The 25,147-nt window shown below is 40.2% G+C and overlaps 2 pseudogenes; one reads left to right on the top strand and one right to left on the bottom strand.

Annotated features, from left to right (window-relative positions):
- Positions 1 to 910: 910 nt before the first annotated feature.
- LOC134939113 (5S ribosomal RNA) lies at positions 911 to 1,029 on the bottom strand (annotated as a pseudogene).
- A 1,183-nt stretch (positions 1,030 to 2,212) lies between these two features.
- LOC134939111 (5S ribosomal RNA) lies at positions 2,213 to 2,331 on the top strand (annotated as a pseudogene).
- The last annotated feature ends 22,816 nt before the right edge of the window (positions 2,332 to 25,147 follow it).

The following is a 25,147-nucleotide window of genomic DNA, read 5'->3' as shown; positions in this document are numbered from 1 at the left end:
AAGTGACACGGAGCTGCAAGATACAGCAATGGACTACTGTACTGTACAACTATATTCTGTTGGTCACCAAAATGCTGCACTGTACTACTATATATACTGCTCACAACAATGCAGCACAGATATAGATGGATACTTGCAGTGACACGGAGCTGCAAGATGCAGCAATGGACTACTGTACTGTACTACTATACTGGTGGTCACCAAAATGCTGCAATGTACTACTATATATAATATATATATATACTGGTCACACAACAATGCAGCAGATATTGAGCACTGATGATCAGGATACTGTCTAGAACTGAGTCTGACAGGGTGCTGTATTGTTTATAGAGAAAAAGAGAGACTCTGTGTTGGGGCACGCTTAATAAAACTTAACTTTTAATTTGGAATATGATAAAATATAGTACCTTGACAAACACACACATATATATCTATACACCTATAGTCCTAAAAGAGAAGGACAAAAATTAAGGGAGATTCTGAATCTCTCTCTACTATTCTCATGAAAATCTAAAATTTGATTTTAATAAAGTAATGGATGAGATGATAGTGACACCTAAGATGAAAATATCGAAATTGAATTCAACATAAGAAGAAAAAAACAAAGTTTCTGATAGGAATCACAATGGCATAGGATGTGACCACAGTTTGTAGTAAATTTTTAGATATAGGTATATTAACCAATGCCAAATGTGATAAATTTATCCTGGTATCCTAATAGAGGTAAATTGCCAATTCTAGCTTTCACGTCAGTAATAAGCGTATAAGGTAATATATGTAAATTCAGATAATGATATATTTAACAAGTCTGTAATCAGACACTTAAGAGAGGGAAAAAAAGGGGTGAAATTCAGTAGGGTCAAAGGTTGCTCCAACACTTCTGCTTTTCACACTTGGATACAGGTATCAATTACTGCACCCGATATTCCCTAGTAGTCTCCCACCTAGGTACTATTCAGGCTCCTCACTGCTTAGCTTCCAAGATCAGGCGAGATTGGGCGTAGCCAGAGAGATATGGCAGTAATATTACCTAGATTGTGAATGAGAGAGTGTATGGTTATTGGCACATACCAAGAGAGCACTTCTATTTTAATGAGTGCTGAATGAGTGAGGTATAGGAAACATTTAAGCACAAGGCCCGCCTCCTGTTGTTCGCCGCACTATATATGAATAGTGGACGAAGGGGCGGGTTGCCTGTGCTTATAGGAAAAAAAGTGAGAGGGATGAAATTACACAGGTATCTTAAAGTTTTCTTTGATATTCAAAGATTCAAAGTAGGGATCATAAGATCATATGTTATCCTAGGTGATAATTTGTATCTCTTGGAGTACCTGAGGTAAGTTTTGAAAATATATGAGGAGAACTGAATTACCAATATTGTAATATATTACTTGTTTATCACACTGATCGTCATTTAGTAAAAGAGAATGAAAAAGTTGACAAGAAAGAATAATTAAGCAATTTTACCTGTTGGTAGATCAAAGATTAAATATCAAATCTCAAATTTTCAAAATTTAACATAAATGATACGATACCAGGTAAGGTGGTGGGCTGAACCGTGCACTGTTCAGCACCACTTAACACAGACGGCCGTTTCACCTGAGGTGGCTTGTTCACAGTGAACAAGCCACCTCAGGTGAAACGGCCGTCTGTGTTAAGTGGTGCTGAACAGTGCACGGTTCAGCCCACCACCTTACCTGGTATCGTATCATTTATGTTAAATTTTGAAAATTTGAGATTTGATATTTAATCTTTGATCTACCAACAGGTAAAATTGCTTAATTATTCTTTCTTGTCAACTTTTTCATTCTCTTTTACTAAATGACGATCAGTGTGATAAACAAGTAATATATTACAATATTGGTAATTCAGTTCTCCTCATATATTTTCAAAACTTACCTCAGGTACTCCAAGAGATACAAATTATCACCTAGGATAACATATGATCTTATGATCCCTACTTTGAATCTTTGAATATCAAAGAAAACTTTAAGATACCTGTGTAATTTCATCCCTCTCACTTTTTTTCCTATAAGCACAGGCAACCCGCCCCTTCGTCCACTATTCATATATAGTGCGGCGAACAACAGGAGGCGGGCCTTGTGCTTAAATGTTTCCTATACCTCACTCATTCAGCACTCATTAAAATAGAAGTGCTCTCTTGGTATGTGCCAATAACCATACACTCTCTCATTCACAATCTAGGTAATATTACTGCCATATCTCTCTGGCTACGCCCAATCTCGCCTGATCTTGGAAGCTAAGCAGTGAGGAGCCTGAATAGTACCTAGGTGGGAGACTACTAGGGAATATCGGGTGCAGTAATTGATACCTGTATCCAAGTGTGAAAAGCAGAAGTGTTGGAGCAACCTTTGACCCTACTGAATTTCACCCCTTTTTTTCCCTCTCTTAAGTGTCTGATTACAGACTTGTTAAATATATCATTATCTGAATTTACATATATTACCTTATACGCTTATTACTGACGTGAAAGCTAGAATTGGCAATTTACCTCTATTAGGATACCAGGATAAATTTATCACATTTGGCATTGGTTAATATACCTATATCTAAAAATTTACTACAAACTGTGGTCACATCCTATGCCATTGTGATTCCTATCAGAAACTTTGTTTTTTTCTTCTTATGTTGAATTCAATTTCGATATTTTCATCTTAGGTGTCACTATCATCTCATCCATTACTTTATTAAAATCAAATTTTAGATTTTCATGAGAATAGTAGAGAGAGATTCAGAATCTCCCTTAATTTTTGTCCTTCTCTTTTAGGACTATAGGTGTATAGATATATATGTGTGTGTTTGTCAAGGTACTATATTTTATCATATTCCAAATTAAAAGTTAAGTTTTATTAAGCGTGCCCCAACACAGAGTCTCTCTTTTTCTCTATAAACAATACAGTATCATTGACTCTGGGTGCACCACCAACCACAACAAATTCCTTGAATACCATTCACAGGCATCTTTGATGTAAATGTACTGTTGGTCACAAGGGACAAATTTCATTAAGAGCCCCTGTCAAAAGAATATTTTAGTCCTGTGCGGCACCCAACCAACTTTTTCTCTGACAGGGTGCTGCAAGATACAGCAATGGCCTACTGTACTGTACTATAATACTGGTGGTCCCCACAATGCAGCACACTGATCAGATATTTGCAGCACACTGAGCACAGATATGGAGCTTTTCAGGCAGAGAACGTAGATATTTGCAGCACACTGAGCACAGATTATTTGCAGCACACTGAGCACAGATATTTGCAGCACACTGAGCACAGATATTTGCAGCACACTGAGCACAGATATGGAGCTTTCCAGGGAGAGAATGTAGCCACGTCCTCTCCGTTCAATCTCCAATGCATGAGTGAAAATGGCGGCGACGCGCGGCTCTTTATATAGAATACGAATCTCGCGAGAATCCGACAGCGGGATGATGACGTTCGGCCTCATTCGGGTTAACCAAGCAAGGCGGGAAGATCTGAGGCTGCCTCGGACCCGTGTAAAACACGTGAAGTTCGGGGGGGTTAGGATCTCAACGAACCGAACCCGCTCATCTCTAATATATATATATATATATATATATATATATATATACTAAAGGATATGGCACTCACTATAAACGCTGTTACTTCACCCCATTGCCATCCATGTAGATGAAGCATACAGAACACTCTGCATAAGTAGAAATAGACAATAAAGACACAAACACCACCAGGTTGATGCGTATATATATATATATATTGAGAAGGTCTGACACTCCCAATCAGTTAAAATAACTGCTGCCCTCACATAACGATAATTATAGTAAGAAGAGGGTGCAGCACTCGGGACTGGTGAAATATTTATTATTATAATTATTATTATTATACAGATTTTTTATTATAAATGATAAAACCCATATTTTAAGACATATTAAGCAGTATATATATATATATATATATATCAGGATAGATCAGGATATTAAGCATGCAAATTAAGGCAGGGTGAATTCATATGATTATAAACTATAATCATATATATTCACTCTGCCTAGCCCGCTCCCCCCTCTTTCATTAAGAACTTGAGGACATGCTGCTGCTCAGTGATCACAGTCCCAAACCTATGTCCACAACTTATATACTATTCTAGGTGAATCATCGCGCCCTACGGGCGCTCTTCACACCGTCGCAAGAGGATACGCCCCCTTAACCCTTGCATGCCTTTGTGCCGTGCAATATTTTTATTATATGGCGTATTGTCACCAATCATAATTCTGTGAGTAGTTAAATATTGCATGGACAAAGGGTGTGCGTGTTTAAGGGGCCGTAGCCTCTTGTGACGGCGTGTACAGTGCACGCAGGGGATGATGAATCACCTAGTAGGTGCTGTGGTTGGGGGAGTGGCGGGTGCGGGGGAGACGCGGATGGGGGAGGAGGTCAGGGGGTGCCGTGGGTGGGGGAGGGGCTGTTGTGGTGGAGCGGGGTGTGGGGGAGGGACGGGTGCGGGTGTGCCGTGGGTGGGGGTAGGAGTCTGGAGCCACTGCGGATGGGCGGGGGTGCCGTGGGTTGGGGAGGGACGATTGCAGGGGTGGCGCAGGTGTGGGAGGGACGGCTGCGGGGGTGTCGCAGGTGGAGTAGGGGGTCCGAAGGTGCCTCGGGTGGGAGAGGGGTGGGTGTTGGGGTGCCGCGGATGGGAGAGGTATGGTGTGCAGTAGAGATGAGCGGGTTCGGTTTCTCTGAATCCGAACCCGCCAGAACTTCATGTTTTTTTTCACGGGTCCGAGCGGCTCGGATCTTCCCGCCTTGCTCGGTTAACCCGAGCGCGCCCGAACGTCATCATGACGCTGTCGGATTCTCGCGAGGCTCGGATTCTATCGCGAGACTCGGATTCTATATAAGGAGCCGCGCGTCGCCGCCATTTTCACACGTGCATTGAGATTGATAGGGAGAGGACGTGGCTGGCGTCCTCTCCGTTTAGAATTAGAATAGATTAGAGAGACACTTGATTTACTAATTTTGGGGAGCATTAGGAGTACTCAGTAGTGTACAGTGCAGAGTTTTGCTGATAGTGACCAGTGACCACCACTTTTATTTATAATCCGTTCTCTGCCTGAAAAAAGCGATACACAGTGACTCAGTCACATACCATATCTGTGTGCACTGCTCAGGCTCAGGCCAGTGTGCTGCATCATCTATTATCTATATATAATATTATATATATCTGTCTGACTGCTCAGCTCACACAGCTTATAATTGTGGGGGAGACTGGGGAGCACTACTGCAGTGCCAGTTATAGGTTATAGCAGGAGCCAGGAGTACATAATATAATCCGTTCTCTGCCTGAAAAAAGCGATACACAGCACACAGTGACTCAGTCACATACCATATCTGTGTGCACTGCTCAGGCTCAGGCCAGTGTGCTGCATCATCTATTATCTATATATAATATTATATATATCTGTCTGACTGCTCAGCTCACACAGCTTATAATTGTGGGGGAGACTGGGGAGCACTACTGCAGTGCCAGTTATAGGTTATAGCAGGAGCCAGGAGTACATAATATATTATATAGTGAGTGACCACCAGACACACAGTGCAGTTTATTTAATATATCCGTTCTCTGCCTGAAAAAAGCGATACACACAGTGACTCAGTCAGTCACATACCATATCTGTGTGCACTGCTCAGGCTCAGGCCAGTGTGCTGCATCATCTATATATATTATATATCTGTCTGACTGCTCAGCTCACACAGCTTATAATTGTGGGGGAGACTGGGGAGCACTACTGCAGTGCCAGTTATAGGTTATAGCAGGAGCCAGGAGTACATAATATTATATTAAAATTAAACAGTGCACACTTTTGCTGCAGGAGTGCCACTGCCAGTGTGACTAGTGACCAGTGACCTGACCACCAGTATATAATATTAGTAGTATACTATCTCTTTATCAACCAGTCTATATTAGCAGCAGACACAGTACAGTGCGGTAGTTCACGGCTGTGGCTACCTCTGTGTCGGCACTCGGCAGCCCGTCCATAATTGTATATACCAGTGACCTAACCGTGGTTTTTTTTTCTTTCTTTATACATACATACTAGTTACGAGTATACTATCTCTTTATCAACCAGTCTATATATTAGCAGCAGACACAGTACAGTGCGGTAGTTCACGGCTGTGGCTACCTCTGTGTCGGCACTCGGCAGCCCGTCCATAATTGTATATACCACCTAACCGTGTTTTTTTTTTCTTTCTTTATACATACATACTAGTTACGAGTATACTATCTCTTTATCAACCAGTCTATATATTAGCAGCAGACACAGTACAGTGCGGTAGTTCACGGCTGTGGCTACCTCTGTGTCGGCACTCGGCAGCCCGTCCATAATTGTATATACCACCTAACCGTGGTTTTTTTTTCTTTCTTTATACATACATACTAGTTACGAGTATACTATCTCTTTATCAACCAGTCTATATATTAGCAGCAGACACAGTACAGTGCGGTAGTTCACGGCTGTGGCTACCTCTGTGTCGGCACTCGGCAGCCCGTCCATAATTGTATATACCACCTAACCGTGGTTTTTTTTTCTTTCTTTATACATACATACTAGTTACGAGTATACTATCTCTTTATCAACCAGTCTATATATTAGCAGCAGACACAGTACAGTGCGGTAGTTCACGGCTGTGGCTACCTCTGTGTCGGCACTCGGCAGCCCGTCCATAATTGTATACTAGTATCCAATCCATCCATCTCCATTGTTTACCTGAGGTGCCTTTTAGTTGTGCCTATTAAAATATGGAGAACAAAAATGTTGAGGTTCCAAAATTAGGGAAAGATCAAGATCCACTTCCACCTCGTGCTGAAGCTGCTGCCACTAGTCATGGCCGAGACGATGAAATGCCAGCAACGTCGTCTGCCAAGGCCGATGCCCAATGGCATAGTACAGAGCATGCAAGAGAAAATCCCGCACCTGGATCTACAATAAATATAAGTTTTAATGTTAGGGATTGTATATTCACTCATTTATGTGTCTAATACCCAATATATACGAATATTGGTGCTACCCACTGATCTAAAAGTAGATATGAAAAGGAAAATTGCAGTAGAGATCAGTTTCATTGGGTGCACTCCATCCCTTTTACCAATAGTTTGTAATTTAATAATTCCATACATTCATTATTGGATGTTTATCCTTCAACAAGAAAAAACCAATATCCACGTGGAATATTCCTAGCTTGTGTTCCACATGTGATATTATTATGGTCTTATTAGGCCATACTAAAGCGAAATATTTAAAACTGATAGAAATAGAAAAACGTGAAGAAAGAAAAAATCTTTATTAGACAGATTTCTGTCTTGTGTAAAAATAAAACAAAAATTTGATTTAAAACCAAATTGTGTGCCGCCTGTTTTATGCTTCTATACTCTCAATATACTCTTATGATGAGTACAATGTGTAGCCTGTATTACTCGTATATACACCTGCTATAGATAGTAGTATAATCCCATCTTTATTCTGAATTGCTGTGTGTCATATATATTGACACCTATACCAGTGTAATGTTCTACTTATTATATATCTGGACCTTATGTATTGGTCCCAAAAAATTAACAAATTAGTGTAGGGAAAAAAACTAGTGTAGGGAAAAAAAAAAAAAAAAAACGTCCGTTTCATATTAAATCATAGCCTTTGTGCTTATAGCGTATTCAATCACCCTCTTGCTCTGGTCACTCTTGTATTGTCAGTGTACTGTTGCCAAGTATGCATAAAGTGGCAACAACAGTTTAGTAACAATTTTGATGTTAATACTGTGTCAATTCTACATCATCTGCAACAAATGTTGCCATGTGGATAGTGTTTCATAGTTCTTAGTACTCTGTCCCTGTTAATGTGCTTGAGACATTCATGCAGGCTTGACACATGCCGATTTATTAATTATGCCTCAATTCTCATGTTCCAGTTGCTCTTTATATATATAAAATTCCTTGTGGATGATGTACCTTCAGAATTCTAATTATTAAAGGAACTGTTGTTAACCCCTTATATACATAATCTATATAAGTATTTACAGGAATCAGAGATTTTTCATTCACACGTATTTGTATGGATATTCCACACCCTCCCTATCATAGGGATTATTGTTGTTATTCTGATCTGTTACTGACATACACAAACCCTGATGGCATTTACAGGGATCTAAAGTTTGAAATTTAGATGTGTGCCTATATTGGCACTCCACACACCATTTATTCCAAAAACTGCAGTTTTGTTGCTAGTACATACACATGATGTTAAAGCACACACAAGTACACAAGAGTCTGTAAGTAATCTCTATGCATATGCTGATGATAATTTGTGTACCTATACACCACGTTTCTGATATAATATATACAAGAGTCACATGACCTGCATAAATTCCAGTGTCTGTGTACTGCAAAACGGATTATACTAATCCTGTTTGCGGTAACTTGCTCTTGTCATACACAGTCTATTCATTCTGAGTGGTGAATGTACATGAGACGGATCTTTACACATGCACGTCTCATAGACACACAGCTATGTTTCCAATAATACGGTCTCCTTTCTACCTTCTATAGTTTATTCTTAATATAAAGTTGGTGATTTAGGCTAAACATTAATGAGCATCGGCGACGCACAGCTAACCTATGCGCATTTCGCTCTTTGTTAGAGCTTCCTCTGGGCTCTAGCGTGCGGCGCCCGCCTCATGTCGGTGTTTTAAACGCTGCAGGGACCAATCGTTTTCCCTTCCCTTCGTACATGTTACTTTCATTGGCGGGCGGGAGATTTTCAAACCTCCCGTCCGTTACTCCTTTCTGAAGCATCAGAGAATAATCTTCTCGGCTTACTCTACTCGTGACAGCTGTGTCCAATAATGCCATCCTTCAGTATTATATTACACTCGAACTGCCCAGATACCCCGTAATGTGTATAGTGAGAATTTTTATGTACCACTGACTGCCGAATTTATGCCAAATACACGTTCTCACTTGTTCCTATTATCCAGATGGGTCACAATAGGGAGGAAACAGCAAATAATTATGTAATCCTAATTAATATCCAAATAGGGGATTATGGAATGTACAGATCTTTCTTTATAGACAGAACTCCTATTAAATTACCAGTCATGTCTTAAATGTACATGTATTATTATCAAGAATAATTTTTCATAGTAATTTTCAGAGAATACGTGCCCTGATTTAAATTATGGATCTATATTCAAAATAAATAAGATACAATAAATTAGACAGAAATCCTTATATTTGTGCCATGTGTCTTATGTTTTTAATATATAAAAAAAGGGGTTGTCTTCAATTAATATAACCGTATTAGTGTGTGTCTATATTCCTCTTCCATCCTAAATTATTTCCATCCAACATGTGCTCATAAATGTGTTTACCGTGCTTAATAATAAGTGTTTGTCTCCCTATTGTGGATATGTCACAATAATACATCTCCTATACCTTTGGTTAGTGCCAAAATCAAAAAAATATAATTTTTTTATTTTTTTAAAAATGTTCTTAATTATTTTATATATACTCATTTATTAGTGTATATGTAATTAACAGTGATTCTATGAATAAAAATGTTTGCATAGTGTCAAACAATTCCCACTACATTCCCATGTGAAAATTGTGTGAAAAATATAAAACAAAACGGTGTCCCATCTTATATACCAGAATAGGCAAAAACCCAAAAAGATTTGTAACCCAAACCTGTCAAACAGAAAAATGTAAAATGTACTGGATCACTGATATTTCCCTTAACGTGATTACATTTGATGTTATTAAAACACCTCACATTGTTTATCATGCCTCTTATGTGTTTTCAATCCATAGTGTATTTCCTCCCGTGTACAATAACCATTTCTCTCCCTTTCAATGCCATATCTATTTTTGTCCATACTGTATTCCTTTCCTCAATAATACCAATACCCATATATGGAGTTGCCTATGATCTATTATATAGGCTTCAACATGTTCTCTATCCAAAGTTATTGCGCACCATCTCCACTAAGAATCCTTCCATATCTCTACTTGTCGTTCCTCTTTATGTTGATGTTGCCCTTGGCATGTTAGCATATGTCAGCATGTCATTTATATGCTAATCACCCCACAATCCTGTGGGGTGACTGTATAGCACCTAAATGCTCATGAATACCTGGTCTCCCTACATGAAAATTGTTGTTCTTAAATAACCCTGTACTCTGCTACTACTCATTGTATGGAGGTATATTACAATAAAAATTCCCACGTTCATACTACTAGTGTGCGTGGAATAAAAGTGTGTCAGAGAACATATTAATTCTGAATATAGGAAGGCATTATATATCCTTGTTGGTACATATTCATGTCAGGGTTCTGTGTTCTGAAAGTATTGTCATAAATTCTTTTTGTCCTTTACTAATTCCAGGAGATGGTATATAAACATTACCTCCTCTTCATTAGAGGGAAGGACTAATACAGTTAGACAATACTGTCAGTAATAATCCTCATTAGATTCCAACTTAGAGGAATGCAGAGTACTGTATCTCCTCATTCAATCCATGTGGAGTCAGACTATTCATCAAGAATATCTGTCTTGATTCCCTCTTGAGGAGTTCCTTCATTATATTTCCTCCTCTTAATCCCAATTCAACTTTTTCAAGGCCAAAAACTCTCATCTGACTTGGATCACTGGCATGTTTCCTCATGAAATGTCTGGCCACACTGGTGAGTTTTTTTCATGTTGGTATGGTCCCTCCTTGCATGATTGATGTTACCAACGTGTTCTAAAATCCGTTGTTTAAATTGCCTTTTAGTCATCCCTATATAACTCAAACCACAGGGACACGTGAGGCAGTAAATGACTCCTTGAGTCGTACAATTTATGTAGCCTCGGATTTTAACCAATTTGTTGTACCTGTTGGTATATTCTTTGGTTACTTTCACATACCGACATGCCTTACACTTGCCACACGTGTGGCATCCCTGGACTAATGGCTCTCGTTTTTTCTTTCTAATGAAATGACTGTGGACTAATTTGTTATGCAGGTTGGGTGATTTTCTCCAACTCGTGAGGATCCTCTCACCAATTTCCTTCTGTAGATCCTCATCAGTTTTTAGTATGTGATGATGTTTCTGCAATGCCTTGTTAATGTCTCTCCATTGTTTACAGTATGTACTGATAAACCTGGTGGGTACAGCCTCCTTTCTTTTGTTTTTGGGATTAAGTAAATTGGCTCTAGGGATGCTCTTGGTTTCCTTATAGGCTTTTCGTAGCATTTTCTCACTGTAACCTCTCTTCTTCAAGCGGTTTTGCAATTCATTGGCTCTCTTCTTGAAGGTCACCTCATCCAAGCAATTACGTCTGATTCTGATGTATTCTCCTTTGGGGATTCCTTTTAGTGTGGCTGGGAGGTGTGAGCTGGTATGGTGCAGTATGCTATTCGTCGCCGTTTTTTTACGGAAAACATCAGTGGCAATTTTACCTTCCTTTATTGTAATACTCAAATCTAGGAAGGTTATTTTTTCCTGACTGATATCAGATGTCAATTTCAGGTTAAAATCGTTATCATTGAGGATAGATATAAATTCTTCTAATTCCTCCTTTCTTCCTTCCCAGATGATCAGGATATCATCTATAAACCTATGCCAGCTGATGATGTGTTCCGTATACTTGGCATTGATGTCGTTGAAAACCCACTCCTTCTCCCACCATCCTAAATAGATATTTGCATACGTCGGGGCACAAGTACTCCCCATAGCGGTGCCCCGCACCTGGAGAAAATATTTGTCATCAAATAGGAAGAAATTCTTCGTCAATACAAACTTCAATAGTTGTACGAGAAAGTCATCAAAATCTTCATGTCTACCCCTGCTCAGGAAGTACTTCACCGCTCTTATACCTATATCATGGCTGATGCTCGTGTACAATGATTCCACATCACACGTGCACAGCCACGTGTTGGGTTGTAAGTGGATGTTTTCAAGCTTGTTCAACACATCCATAGAATCTCGTGTATAGGATGGAAGTTCTAATACAAAGCGTCTCAAATGAAGGTCTATGAAGATGCTGGCTTTTTCAGTCATGCTATCAATACCCGATATAATCGGTCTTCCAGGTGGTCGTTCTTTGCATTTATGCACTTTGGGTAGCATATAGTAGGTGGGTACTTTCGAGTCTTTCACTTGAAGGTATTCCGCCTCAGTTTTCGTGATGATCTCATCCTGTAATGCATTGCTGATGAGAGTACTATATTCCTTCAAAAAATTGGCTGTAGGATTGAATATAAGTCTTTTGTACGTTGAAGAGTCAGAGAGTTGCCTGAAAGCCTCCTCCATGTATAATTCTTTACTCCAAATGACGATGTTACCCCCTTTATCCGAGGGTTTTATGATGACATCGTCCCAAGAGCCTATCTCCCTAAGGGCCTCCTGCTCCTCTTTAGTGATGTTATTAGTCTGATTCATCCTTCTCTTCTTAAATATTTCATCGAATTCTTTTGACATCAATTCTACAAATACATGTACCTGCGGGCAGATATGTGCGTTAGGAAAAAAGGTTGATTTCTTTTTGACTGAAGGTCTAGTATGACTCATATTCTGTTCTTCAGTTGTGGCATATTCTCCTGCTAGTTCTTCTAACATGATTAGAGCCTCTCTTTCTTCTTCGCTCAAGGAGGACAAATCCTCATCTGTGCCTTCCTCTGAAGTATTGAGTTCTTTACTTCTATTACTATGAAATTTGCGAAGAAGTAATTTTCTGGCAAATAAATGTAGGTCCTTCTGAATCTCAAATCTATCTACACTGCGATCTGGTGAAAAGCTTAGACCTTTAGATAATATTTGTGTGTGTATTGGTTCCAAAATTCTGCCAGAGAGGTTGATAATCTGTAATTCTTCTGAATTTAGGTCCTCCTGTATGGGCGTCTTATCCTTTGTGGGTATCTGTCCCACTCTCTCACTTCTTTCTTTCTTCGGGTGCTTTTTGCCTCCCCGTCTGATCTTCTTCCATCTTCCGGTCCTCGATCTCCTTCCCTCGCCTTGGGGCCTTGACCTAAAAAACGGGCTCGTTGCCATCTATCTCCTCCTCTGTCCCCCTCTCCTTCAGAGGACTCTAGTTCAGATGAACTGTAATTGGTGGAGTTGTCATGATCCCTCCTTTGTGATTTAAGGTTCCATTTGTAGACCTTATCATGAACATAATCATTTTTATCTCTGGCAAATTTAGAACGTTTACGCTCCATCAGTCCTTTCTCGAACCGATCTAGTTCTGTCTTATATTTTTCATATTTCTCTTGAAATTCTTCTTCTCTCTCATGTGTCTTAAGCTTTTCACTGATCTTATCTATCTCTGTAGTGCAGTGATCCAAAATTCGAGTGTCATGTTTAGTTAAGATAATCATGAGGCTCTTTGAACATTTGAGGAGAGCTGTCTCCCATTCCTTTCTCAGGTCTTCCTCAAGTTCAAAGGATGGGAACAGTTTGGGTCTTAACCCTCTGGGGGTCATATCACACCTAATATAATTTTCAAAGGTCGATTTGCTCCAGTAAGCTTTTGTCTGTTTGTATAACATGTTTTTCAATTCAATAAGGTCATCCATCCAATGGATTGATTTACTGGAACTTTGAGTGTCCCCAAACAGGGATCCTTGCTCCTCGTTCCATCTCTCTCTCCTGCTACCTAGATCTTTGCTGAGGCTGAAGCTGCTCATCTTGTGACCACGTGGATAAATTAATATAGAGAAATATTATATATTATCTATGTTTCACATCAGATGTCATATGATCGTAGAATTTGATATCCTAAAGTCCAGTGCCGGGTAGAAGGGGTATATAGAAGAACCCTATAGGTAAGTTTTGCAAGAGAAAATCCCGCACCTGGATCTACAATAAATATAAGTTTTAATGTTAGGGATTGTATATTCACTCATTTATGTGTCTAATACCCAATATATACGAATATTGGTGCTACCCACTGATCTAAAAGTAGATATAAAAAGGAAAATTGCAGTAGAGATCAGTTTCATTGGGTGCACTCCATCCCTTTTACCAATAGTTTGTAATTTAATAATTCCATACATTCATTATTGGATGTTTATCCTTCAACAAGAAAAAACCAATATCCACGTGGAATATTCCTAGCTTGTGTTCCACATGTGATATTATTATGGTCTTATTAGGCCATACTAAAGCGAAATATTTAAAACTGATAGAAATAGAAAAACGTGAAGAAAGAAAAAATCTTTATTAGACAGATTTCTGTCTTGTGTAAAAATAAAACAAAAATTTGATTTAAAACCAAATTGTGTGCCGCCTGTTTTATGCTTCTATACTCTCAATATACTCTTATGATGAGTACAATGTGTAGCCTGTATTACTCGTATATACACCTGCTATAGATAGTAGTATAATCCCATCTTTATTCTGAATTGCTGTGTGTCATATATATTGACACCTATACCAGTGTAATGTTCTACTTATTATATATCTGGACCTTATGTATTGGTCCCAAAAAATTAACAAATTAGTGTAGGGAAAAAAACTAGTGTAGGGAAAAAAAAAAAAAAAAAACGTCCGTTTCATATTAAATCATAGCCTTTGTGCTTATAGCGTATTCAATCACCCTCTTGCTCTGGTCACTCTTGTATTGTCAGTGTACTGTTGCCAAGTATGCATAAAGTGGCAACAACAGTTTAGTAACAATTTTGATGTTAATACTGTGTCAATTCTACATCATCTGCAACAAATGTTGCCATGTGGATAGTGTTTCATAGTTCTTAGTACTCTGTCCCTGTTAATGTGCTTGAGACATTCATGCAGGCTTGACACATGCCGATTTATTAATTATGCCTCAATTCTCATGTTCCAGTTGCTCTTTATATATATAAAATTCCTTGTGGATGATGTACCTTCAGAATTCTAATTATTAAAGGAACTGTTGTTAACCCCTTATATACATAATCTATATAAGTATTTACAGGAATCAGAGATTTTTCATTCACACGTATTTGTATGGATATTCCACACCCTCCCTATCATAGGGATTATTGTTGTTATTCTGATCTGTTACTGACATACACAAACCCTGATGGCATTTACAGGGATCTAAAGTTTGAAATTTAGATGTGTGCCTATATTGGCACTCCACACACCATTTATTCCAAAAACTGCAGTTTTGTTGCTAGTACATACACATGATGTTAAAGCACACACAAGTACACAAGAGTCTGTAAGTAATCTCTATGCATATGCTGATAATTTGTGTACCTATACACCACGTTTCTGATATAATATATACAAGAGTCACATGACCTGCATAAATTCCAGTGTCTGTGTACTGCAAAACGGATTATACTAATCCTGTTTGCGGTAACTTGCTCTTGTCATACACAGTCTATTCATTCTGAGTGGTGAATGTACATGAGACGGATCTTTACACATGCACGTCTCATAGACACACAGCTATGTTTCCAATAATACGGTCTCCTTTCTACCTTCTATAGTTTATTCTTAATATAAAGTTGGTGATTTAGGCTAAACATTAATGAGCATCGGCGACGCACAGCTAACCTATGCGCATTTCGCTCTTTGTTAGAGCTTCCTCTGGGCTCTAGCGTGCGGCGCCCGCCTCATGTCGGTGTTTTAAACGCTGCAGGGACCAATCGTTTTCCCTTCCCTTCGTACATGTTACTTTCATTGGCGGGCGGGAGATTTTCAAACCTCCCGTCCGTTACTCCTTTCTGAAGCATCAGAGAATAATCTTCTCGGCTTACTCTACTCGTGACAGCTGTGTCCAATAATGCCATCCTTCAGTATTATATTACACTCGAACTGCCCAGATACCCCGTAATGTGTATAGTGAGAATAGCATACTGCACCATACCAGCTCACACCTCCCAGCCACACTAAAAGGAATCCCCAAAGGAGAATACATCAGAATCAGACGTAATTGCTCGGATGAGGTGACCTTCAAGAAGAGAGCCAATGAATTGCAAAACCGCTTGAAGAAGAGAGGTTACAGTGAGAAAATGCTACGAAAAGCCTATAAGGAAACCAAGAGCATCCCTAGAGCCAATTTACTTAATCCCAAAAACAAAAGAAAGGAGGCTGTACCCACCAGGTTTATCAGTACATACTGTAAACAATGGAGAGACATTAACAAGGCATTGCAGAAACATCATCACATACTAAAAACTGATGAGGATCTACAGAAGGAAATTGGTGAGAGGATCCTCACGAGTTGGAGAAAATCACCCAACCTGCATAACAAATTAGTCCACAGTCATTTCATTAGAAAGAAAAAACGAGAGCCATTAGTCCAGGGATGCCACACGTGTGGCAAGTGTAAGGCATGTCGGTATGTGAAAGTAACCAAAGAATATACCAACAGGTACAACAAATTGGTTAAAATCCGAGGCTACATAAATTGTACGACTCAAGGAGTCATTTACTGCCTCACGTGTCCCTGTGGTTTGAGTTATATAGGGATGACTAAAAGGCAATTTAAACAACGGATTTTAGAACACGTTGGTAACATCAATCATGCAAGGAGGGACCATACCAACATGAAAAAAACTCACCAGTGTGGCCAGACATTTCATGAGGAAACATGCCAGTGATCCAAGTCAGATGAGAGTTTTTGGCCTTGAAAAAGTTGAATTGGGATTAAGAGGAGGAAATATAATGAAGGAACTCCTCAAGAGGGAATCAAGACAGATATTCTTGATGAATAGTCTGACTCCACATGGATTGAATGAGGAGATACAGTACTCTGCATTCCTCTAAGTTGGAATCTAATGAGGATTATTACTGACAGTATTGTCTAACTGTATTAGTCCTTCCCTCTAATGAAGAGGAGGTAATGTTTATATACCATCTCCTGGAATTAGTAAAGGACAAAAAGAATTTATGACAATACTTTCAGAACACAGAACCCTGACATGAATATGTACCAACAAGGATATATAATGCCTTCCTATATTCAGAATTAATATGTTCTCTGACACACTTTTATTCCACGCACACTAGTAGTATGAACGTGGGAATTTTTATTGTAATATACCTCCATACAATGAGTAGTAGCAGAGTACAGGGTTATTTAAGAACAACAATTTTCATGTAGGGAGACCAGGTATTCATGAGCATTTAGGTGCTATACAGTCACCCCACAGGATTGTGGGGTGATTAGCATATAAATGACATGCTGACATATGCTAACATGCCAAGGGCAACATCAACATAAAGAGGAACGACAAGTAGAGATATGGAAGGATTCTTAGTGGAGATGGTGCGCAATAACTTTGGATAGAGAACATGTTGAAGCCTATATAATAGATCATAGGCAACTCCATATATGGGTATTGGTATTATTGAGGAAAGGAATACAGTATGGACAAAAATAGATATGGCATTGAAAGGGAGAGAAATGGTTATTGTACACGGGAGGAAATACACTATGGATTGAAAACACATAAGAGGCATGATAAACAATGTGAGGTGTTTTAATAACATCAAATGTAATCACGTTAAGGGAAATATCAGTGATCCAGTACATTTTACATTTTTCTGTTTGACAGGTTTGGGTTACAAATCTTTTTGGGTTTTTGCCTATTCTGGTATAAGATGGGACACCGTTTTGTTTTATATTTTTCACACAATTTTCACATGGGAATGTAGTGGGAATTGTTTGACACTATGCAAACATTTTTATTCATAGAATCACTGTTAATTACATATACACTAATAAATGAGTATATATAAAATAATTAAGAACATTTTTAAAAAAATAAAAAAATTATATTTTTTTGATTTTGGCACTAACCAAAGGTATAGGAGATGTATTATTGTGACATATCCACAATAGGGAGACAAACACTTATTAGTAAGCACGGTAAACACATTTATGAGCACATGTTGGATGGAAATAATTTAGGATGGAAGAGGAATATAGACACACACTAATACGGTTATATTAATTGAAGACAACCCCTTTTTTTATATATTAAAAACATAAGACACATGGCACAAATATAAGGATTTCTGTCTAATTTATTGTATCTTATTTATTTTGAATATAGATCCATAATTTAAATCAGGGCACGTATTCTCTGAAAATTACTATGAAAAATTATTCTTGATAATAATACATGTACATTTAAGACATGACTGGTAATTTAATAGGAGTTCTGTCTATAAAGAAAGATCTGTACATTCCATAATCCCCTATTTGGATATTAATTAGGATTACATAATTATTTGCTGTTTCCTCCCTATTGTGACCCATCTGGATAATAGGAACAAGTGAGAACGTGTATTTGGCATAAATTCGGCAGTCAGTGGTACATAAAAATTCTCACTATACACATTACGGGGTATCTGGGCAGTTCGAGTGTAATATAATACTGAAGGATGGCATTATTGGACACAGCTGTCACGAGTAGAGTAAGCCGAGAAGATTATTCTCTGATGCTTCAGAAAGGAGTAACGGACGGGAGGTTTGAAAATCTCCCGCCCGCCAATGAAAGTAACATGTACGAAGGGAAGGGAAAACGATTGGTCCCTGCAGCGTTTAAAACACCGACATGAGGCGGGCGCCGCACGCTAGAGCCCAGAGGAAGCTCTAACAAAGAGCGAAATGCGCATAGGTTAGCTGTGCGTCGCCGATGCTCATTAATGTTTAGCCTAAATCACCAACTTTATATTAAGAATAAACTATAGAAGGTAGAAAGGAGACCGTATTATTGGAAACATAGCTGTGTGTCTATGAGACGTGCATGTGTAAAGATCCGTCTCATGTACATTCACCACTCAGAATGAATAGACTGTGTATGACAAGAGCAAGTTACCGCAAACAGGATTAGTATAATCCGTTTTGCAGTACACAGACACTGGAATTTATGCAGGTCATGTGACTCTTGTATATATTATATCAGAAACGTGGTGTATAGGTACACAAATTATCATCAGCATATGCATAGAGATTACTTACAGACTCTTGTGTACTTGTGTGTGCTTTAACATCATGTGTATGTACTAGCAACAAAACTGCAGTTTTTGGAATAAATGGTGTGTGGAGTGCCAATATAGGCACACATCTAAATTTCAAACTTTAGATCCCTGTAAATGCCATCAGGGTTTGTGTATGTCAGTAACAGATCAGAATAACAACAATAATCCCTATGATAGGGAGGGTGTGGAATATCCATACAAATACGTGTGAATGAAAAATCTCTGATTCCTGTAAATACTTATATAGATTATGTATATAAGGGGTTAACAACAGTTCCTTTAATAATTAGAATTCTGAAGGTACATCATCCACAAGGAATTTTATATATATAAAGAGCAACTGGAACATGAGAATTGAGGCATAATTAATAAATCGGCATGTGTCAAGCCTGCATGAATGTCTCAAGCACATTAACAGGGACAGAGTACTAAGAACTATGAAACACTATCCACATGGCAACATTTGTTGCAGATGATGTAGAATTGACACAGTATTAACATCAAAATTGTTACTAAACTGTTGTTGCCACTTTATGCATACTTGGCAACAGTACACTGACAATACAAGAGTGACCAGAGCAAGAGGGTGATTGAATACGCTATAAGCACAAAGGCTATGATTTAATATGAAACGGACGGTTTTTTTCCCTACACTAATTTGTTAATTTTTTGGGACCAATACATAAGGTCCAGATATATAATAAGTAGAACATTACACTGGTATAGGTGTCAATATATATGACACACAGCAATTCAGAATAAAGATGGGATTATACTACTATCTATAGCAGGTGTATATACGAGTAATACAGGCTACACATTGTACTCATCATAAGAGTATATTGAGAGTATAGAAGCATAAAACAGGCGGCACACAATTTGGTTTTAAATCAAATTTTTGTTTTATTTTTACACAAGACAGAAATCTGTCTAATAAAGATTTTTTCTTTCTTCACGGTTTTCTATTTCTATCAGTTTTAAATATTTCGCTTTAGTATGGCCTAATAAGACCATAATAATATCACATGTGGAACACAAGCTAGGAATATTCCACGTGGATATTGTTTTTTTCTTGTTGAAGGATAAACATCCAATAATGAATGTATGGAATTATTAAATTACAAACTATTGGTAAAAGGGATGGAGTGCACCCAATGAAACTGATCTCTACTGCAATTTTCCTTTTCATAGTACAGAGCATGTCAAAACCAAAACACCAAATATAAGTAAAAAAAGGACTCCAAAACCTAAAATAAAATTGTCGGAGGAGAAGCGTAAACTTGCCAATATGCCATTTACCACACGGAGTGGCAAGGAACGGCTGAGGCCCTGGCCTATGTTCATGGCTAGTGGTTCAGCTTCACATGAGGATGGAAGCACTCAGCCTCTCGCTAGAAAACTGAAAAGACTCAAGCTGGCAAAAGCACCGCAAAGAACTGTGCGTTCTTTGAAATCCCAAATCCACAAGGAGAGTCCAATTGTGTCGGTTGCGATGCCTGACCTTCCCAACACTGGACGTGAAGAGCATGCGCCTTCCACCATTTGCACGCCCCCTGCAAGTGCTGGAAGGAGCACCCGCAGTCCAGTTCCTGATAGTCAGATTGAAGATGTCAGTGTTGAAGTACACCAGGATGAGGAGGATATGGGTGTTGCTGGCGCTGGGGAGGAAATTGACCAGGAGGATTCTGATGGTGAGGTGGTTTGTTTAAGTCAGGCACCCGGGGAGACACCTGTTGTCCGTGGGAGGAATATGGCCGTTGACATGCCAGGTGAAAATACCAAAAAAATCAGCTCTTCGGTGTGGAGGTATTTCACCAGAAATGCGGACAACAGGTGTCAAGCCGTGTGTTCCCTTTGTCAAGCTGTAATAAGTAGGGGTAAGGACGTTAACCACCTCGGAACATCCTCCCTTATACGTCACCTGCAGCGCATTCATAATAAGTCAGTGACAAGTTCAAAAACTTTGGGTGACAGCGGAAGCAGTCCACTGACCAGTAAATCCCTTCCTCTTGTAACCAAGCTCACGCAAACCACCCCACCAACTCCCTCAGTGTCAATTTCCTCCTTCCCCAGGAATGCCAATAGTCCTGCAGGCCATGTCACTGGCAATTCTGACGAGTCCTCTCCTGCCTGGGATTCCTCCGATGCATCCTTGCGTGTAACGCCTACTGCTGCTGGCGCTGCTGTTGTTGCCGCTGGGAGTCGATGGTCATCCCAGAGGGGAAGTCGTAAGCCCACTTGTACTACTTCCAGTAAGCAATTGACTGTTCAACAGTCCTTTGCGAGGAAGATGAAATATCACAGCAGTCATCCTACTGCAAAGCGGATAACTGAGTCCTTGACAACTATGTTGGTGTTAGACGTGCGTCCGGTATCCGCCGTTAGTTCACAGGGAACTAGACAATTTATTGAGGCAGTGTGCCCCCGTTACCAAATACCATCTAGGTTCCACTTCTCTAGGCAGGCGATACCGAGAATGTACACGGACGTCAGAAAAAGACTCACCAGTGTCCTAAAAAATGCAGTTGTACCCAATGTCCACTTAACCACGGACATGTGGACAAGTGGAGCAGGGCAGGGTCAGGACTATATGACTGTGACAGCCCACTGGGTAGATGTATGGACTCCCGCCGCAAGAACAGCAGCGGCGGCACCAGTAGCAGCATCTCGCAAACGCCAACTCTTTCCTAGGCAGGCTACGCTTTGTATCACCGCTTTCCAGAATACGCACACAGCTGAAAACCTCTTACGGCAACTGAGGAAGATCATCGCGGAATGGCTTACCCCAATTGGACTCTCCTGTGGATTTGTGGCATCGGACAACGCCAGCAATATTGTGTGTGCATTAAATATGGGCAAATTCCAGCACGTCCCATGTTTTGCACATACCTTGAATTTGGTGGTGCAGAATTTTTTAAAAAACGACAGGGGCGTGCAAGAGATGCTGTCGGTGGCCAGAAAAATTGCGGGACACTTTCGGCGTACAGGCACCACGTACAGAAGACTGGAGCACCACCAAAAACTACTGAACCTGCCCTGCCATCATCTGAAGCAAGAAGTGGTAACGAGGTGGAATTCAACCCTCTATATGCTTCAGAGGTTGGAGGAGCAGCAAAAGGCCATTCAAGCCTATACAATTGAGCACGATATAGTAGGTGGAATGCACCTGTCTCAAGTGCAGTGGAGAATGATTTCAACGTTGTGCAAGGTTCTGATGCCCTTTGAACTTGCCACACGTGAAGTCAGTTCAGACACTGCCAGCCTGAGTCAGGTCATTCCCCTCATCAGGCTTTTGCAGAAGAAGCTGGAGGCATTGAAGAAGGAGCTAAAAGGGAGCGATTCCGCTAGGCATGTGGGACTTGTGGATGCAGCCCTTAATTCGCTTAACAAGGATTCACGGGTGGTCAATCTGTTGAAATCAGAGCACTACATTTTGGCCACCGTGCTCGATCCTAGATTTAAAGCCTACCTTGGATCTCTCTTTCCGGCAGACACAGGTCTGCTGGGGTTGAAAGACCTGCTGGTGACAAAATTGTCAAGTCAAGCGGAACGCGACCTGTCAACATCTCCTCCTTCACATTCTCCCGCAACTGGGGGTGCGAGGAAAAGGCTCAGAATTCCGAGCCCACCCGCTGGCGGTGATGCAGGGCAGTCTGGAGCGACTGCTGATGCTGACATCTGGTCCGGACTGAAGGACCTGACAACGATTACGGACATGTCGTCTACTGTCACTGCATATGATTCTCTCAACATTGATAGAATGGTGGAGGATTATATGAGTGACCGCATCCAAGTAGGCACGTCACACAGTCCATACTTATACTGGCAGGAAAAAGAGGCAATTTGGAGGCCCTTGCACAAACTGGCTTTATTCTACCTAAGTTGCCCTCCCACAAGTGTGTACTCCGAAAGAGTGTTTAGTGCCGCCGCTCACCTTGTCAGCAATCGGCGTACGAGGTTACATCCAGAAAATGTGGAGAAGATGATGTTCATTAAAATGAATTATAATCAATTCCTCCGCGGAGACATTGACCAGCAGCAATTGCCTCCACAAAGTACACAGGGAGCTGAGATGGTGGATTCCAGTGGGGACGAATTGATAATCTGTGAGGAGGGGGATGTACACGGTGATATATCGGAGGGTGAAGATGAGGTGGACATCTTGCCTCTGTAGAGCCAGTTTGTGCAAGGAGAGATTAATTGCTTCTTTTTTGGGGGGGGTCCAAACCAACCCGTCATATCAGTCACAGTCGTGTGGCAGACCCTGTCACTGAAATGATGGGTTGGTTAAAGTGTGCATGTCCTGTTTTGTTTATACAACATAAGGGTGGGTGGGAGGGCCCAAGGACAATTCCATCTTGCACCTCTTTTTTCTTTTCTTTTTCTTTGCATCATGTGCTGTTTGGGGAGGGTTTTTTGGAAGGGACATCCTGCGTGACACTGCAGTGCCACTCCTAGATGGGCCCGGTGTTTGTGTCGGCCACTAGGGTCGCTAATCTTACTCACACAGTCAGCTACCTCATTGCGCCTCTTTTTTTCTTTGCGTCATGTGCTGTTTGGGGAGGGTTTTTTGGAAGGGACATCCTGCGTGACACTGCAGTGCCACTCCTAGATGGGCCCGGTGTTTGTGTCGGCCACTAGGGTCGCTAATCTTACTCACACAGCTACCTCATTGCGCCTCTTTTTTTCTTTGCGTCATGTGCTGTTTGGGGAGGGTTTTTTGGAAGGGCCATCCTGCGTGACACTGCAGTGCCACTCCTAGATGGGCCCGGTGTTTGTGTCGGCCACTAGGGTCGCTAATCTTACTCACACAGCTACCTCATTGCGCCTCTTTTTTTCTTTGCGTCATGTGCTGTTTGGGGAGGGTTTTTTGGAAGGGACATCCTGCGTGACACTGCAGTGCCACTCCTAGATGGGCCCGGTGTTTGTGTCGGCCACTAGGGTCGCTTATCTTACTCACACAGCGACCTCGGTGCAAATTTTAGGACTAAAAATAATATTGTGAGGTGTGAGGTATTCAGAATAGACTGAAAATGAGTGTAAATTATGGTTTTTGAGGTTAATAATACTTTGGGATCAAAATGACCCCCAAATTCTATGATTTAAGCTGTTTTTTAGTGTTTTTGGAAAAAAACACCCGAATCCAAAACACACCCGAATCCGACAAAAAAAATTCGGTGAGGTTTTGCCAAAACGCGTTCGAACCCAAAACACGGCCGCGGAACCGAACCCAAAACCAAAACACAAAACCCGAAAAATTTCAGGCGCTCATCTCTAGTGTGCAGTGCATGTATGGTGTGTAGTAATGCAGTGTATGTATGTATGTATGTATAGTAATGCAATGTGTGATGTATGTAAGTATGTATATATATGGATGGTGTGCAGCAGTGCAGTGTATGTATGTAATATGTGCAGTGTATATATTTATGTATAGTAATGCAGTGTATGTGTATATATATATATATATATGTATATATATATGTAATGTGTGCAGTGTATGAATGTAGTGTAGCAGTGCAGTGTACGTATGTATATATATATATATATATATATATATATATATAAAATAAGATTTTACTCACCGGTAAATCTATTTCTCGTAGTCCATAGTGGATGCTGGGAACTCCGTAAGGACCATGGGGAATAGACGAGCTCCGCAGGAGACTGGGCACTCTAAAAGAAATATTAGGTACTATCTGGTGTGCACTGGCTCCTCCCTCTATGCCCCTCCTCCAGACCTCAGTTAGGATACTGTGCCCGGAAGAGCTGACACAATAAGGAAGGATTTTGAATCCCGGGTAAGACTCATACCAGCCACACCAATCACACCGTATAACTCGTGATACTATACCCCGTTAACAGTATGAAAATAAGAATTTACTTACCGATAATTCTATTTCTCGTAGTCCGTAGTGGATGCTGGGGACTCCGTCAGGACCATGGGGAATAGCGGCTCCGCAGGAGACAGGGCACAAAAATAAAACTTTAGGATCAGGTGGTGTGTACTGGCTCCTCCCCCTATGACCCTCCTCCAAGCCTCAGTTAGGATACTGTGCCCGGACGAGCGTACACAATAAGGAAGGATATTGAACCCCGGGTAAGACTCATACCAGCCACACCAATCACACCGTATAA

This window comes from Pseudophryne corroboree, chromosome 6 (genome assembly GCF_028390025.1).
Source record: "Pseudophryne corroboree isolate aPseCor3 chromosome 6, aPseCor3.hap2, whole genome shotgun sequence".
Taxonomy (NCBI): domain Eukaryota; kingdom Metazoa; phylum Chordata; class Amphibia; order Anura; family Myobatrachidae; genus Pseudophryne; species Pseudophryne corroboree.
This window is presented reverse-complemented; position numbering and strand designations above follow the sequence as displayed.